General features: G+C 42.3%; 1 protein-coding gene across 1 annotated transcript in view; it reads left to right on the top strand.

Moving 5' to 3' along the window:
* Positions 1-1,199: 1,199 nt before the first annotated feature.
* KIAA1324L (KIAA1324 like) overlaps positions 1,200-2,270 on the top strand; it is a 53,230-nt gene continuing 52,159 nt past the window's right edge. Inside the window, exon 1 of the mRNA XM_027901910.1 lies at positions 1,200-1,317. The gene's annotated coding sequence lies outside the window, so the exon portion shown is untranslated. The remainder of the gene's footprint in view (positions 1,318-2,270) is intronic.

The raw sequence follows: 2,270 nt of genomic DNA, 5'->3' as shown, positions 1-2,270 counted from the left end.
GATTCTGTGTGTTATTTTTATGGGCCATGAAGGGATGTGCAGAGTTGGAGGTGGGGTTCCCCTGAGGACATGGAGAAGACTCCGTCCAAATTAAGTGGCTAGTTTCCCTCTGTAGCCAGTGGAGAGGAAGAAATGTTTCTAGGATGTATTATCTCCTTGTCCCCTCTGCAGAAGGTGTCTAAAATAGGCACAGGGACAATGCTTTCCTTTCATTGACTGCAAAGGGAGCTGGAGGTGGCCTTGCTCACATGAAGACATCTCATGGAGCTTGCCAGGATGTGTCATTTTAACATAGATCTGTTCCCCCTTAAGAAAGTTAATCACCATTTCTGCCAGCTTCACCCAAACTCTTTCTTGATAGCAAGCTGCTTAAAGAATGAGATGTTGCTGAGATTTATTTAATAGTAAAATTCTGGGCTATGAATTTGAAAACAGAGCCACAAGCACAAAACTAAAAAGGTAATTAAATGTGAGTCTAGATTGTATGTGGGATCTGAATCAATACTATTAATAAGACAAATTAATAATATTCTTTCCTAACTAATGCTAGGAAATTTCATACTGCTTTTCATTTAGTCTGCTCAGCCCTTATCTCAGTCACAGGGACTGATCTCTCCTCACACCATCATTCTGCCTCAAGGTAATCCTCAGAGTTAGCGCTGGATGGCATTTTCAGTGGTATCCCAATACTGGGTTTATCTCCCCTAATTTGCCTTGGGCTTCCTCTGAAATTGATGAAAAGGGAAAGGCGCTCTCAGAAGGTGAATCACCTCAACCATCTTGGACATCCAGCCTATCCTGAGATGACTTGTTCTCTGAGTGTGACTTGCTCCATTAATCAAAGCAGAAGCCTTGTCGGCTACTGCAGATCAGACACAGAAATTTGGGATCAATCCTGCTCTAAGAGACAGGGGAAAAAAAATCTAGTGAAATCTGTGTCCTGTCTCTCAAGTGCTTTTGCAAATCCCACTTCCTGCCTTTGCATGTGTGCTGCACAGCACCTGGTGTGCTCTGTGCTTGCTCTCTGATGATACACGGTGATCATCAAAGCAGCAAAAGTGCTGCACAGTATGTTCCACAACAACTACTTCCTTTCTGGTTTAATTATAACCAAGTTGGCTGCTCCCAAGTCTTGATTAATGAGCTTAATATGCAAATGTTATGATGAAACTGAAACTCTTTGTAATTGCTTGCAGACAGATTACCACTTCGAGTACACAGAATGCGACAGCAGTGGCTCCAGATGGAGGGTGGCTGTCCCGAATCTGTCAGTGGAGTGCTCTGGACTACCTGACCCCGTGAAAGGGAAGGAATGCAGTACGTTGTGCCTTTTTATTTTACAGACTGTTACTGGCTTTTTGTGCTATTTACCCTTGTAGGGCTTCTTAGCTCTGTCACTGATGTCCCGAGTGTCCCTGAGTTAGTGCTTCCTCTCCAATCCTCCTGTCTCCTGGAGCTGTGGAGCAGGGATTGTCTTTGCAGTGGAGCTGTGCAGCTCACTGTCTGCTACAGGCACTTTTGTATGCTAATTCACAGACAAGTCATGTCTATGACAACACCCCTTGAAGAGATGTGGTTGCTTGTCTCGAGCTGCCTTGTTCTTAAGTTCTGTAGCTCTCCAGTTCAGTTGTAGCTGTATTGGCAAAAAATGGTGACCAGGAGTGGTCCGATTATATTTGCATAGTGTCCACATTCTTGTTACCTTCATCATTTAGCTAATTAATAAACTGCATGCATAAGGAATGGTAAATGTCTTATTTGCCTGAGTTATTCTCATGATAAAGCTCCTGCATGTTATTTATTTATGTATTTATTTTTAACAACTTGGAGTGTTTTCATATCACTAGGTTTTGCTTTTTTTTTTTTTTTTTCAAAATGTTGAAATACTCCTTTGCATCTGGGAAAATAAATGAACTGCTGCTCTGCAAACACATCCCTCACTGTTTTGTAGCTTCCCAGGCTGAATGTTCTTTCCCATCACACTTCCTTGCTCTACTAATTCTCTCCACAGTAGATCCTAGCAGTAATTTGTATCAGGGGGTATAAACTGTCGCATCTGACAAACAGAATGAAAAATGGCAACAACCTTTCAGCTCCACTCCTCCTCTAAAGGTTTATTGTTCATTTCTTTATGACATATGTTCCAGTGTGAGGCACATACAATTTTTCTGTAGCAGATGACTGGAAGGCTTCTGACTGCTTGCAAGCATCGTAGAATCAACTGGGTTGGAAAAGACCTCCAAGATCATCAAGTCCAACCCTTGATCCAA

This window comes from Empidonax traillii, unplaced genomic scaffold (assembly GCF_003031625.1).
Source record: "Empidonax traillii isolate 1590-97213 ecotype Southwest subspecies unplaced genomic scaffold, ASM303162v1 scaffold820:size437808, whole genome shotgun sequence".
Taxonomy (NCBI): Eukaryota; Metazoa; Chordata; class Aves; order Passeriformes; family Tyrannidae; genus Empidonax; species Empidonax traillii.
The sequence above is the reverse complement of the archived record's forward strand: the minus strand, read 5'-3'. Positions and strand labels throughout refer to the sequence as shown.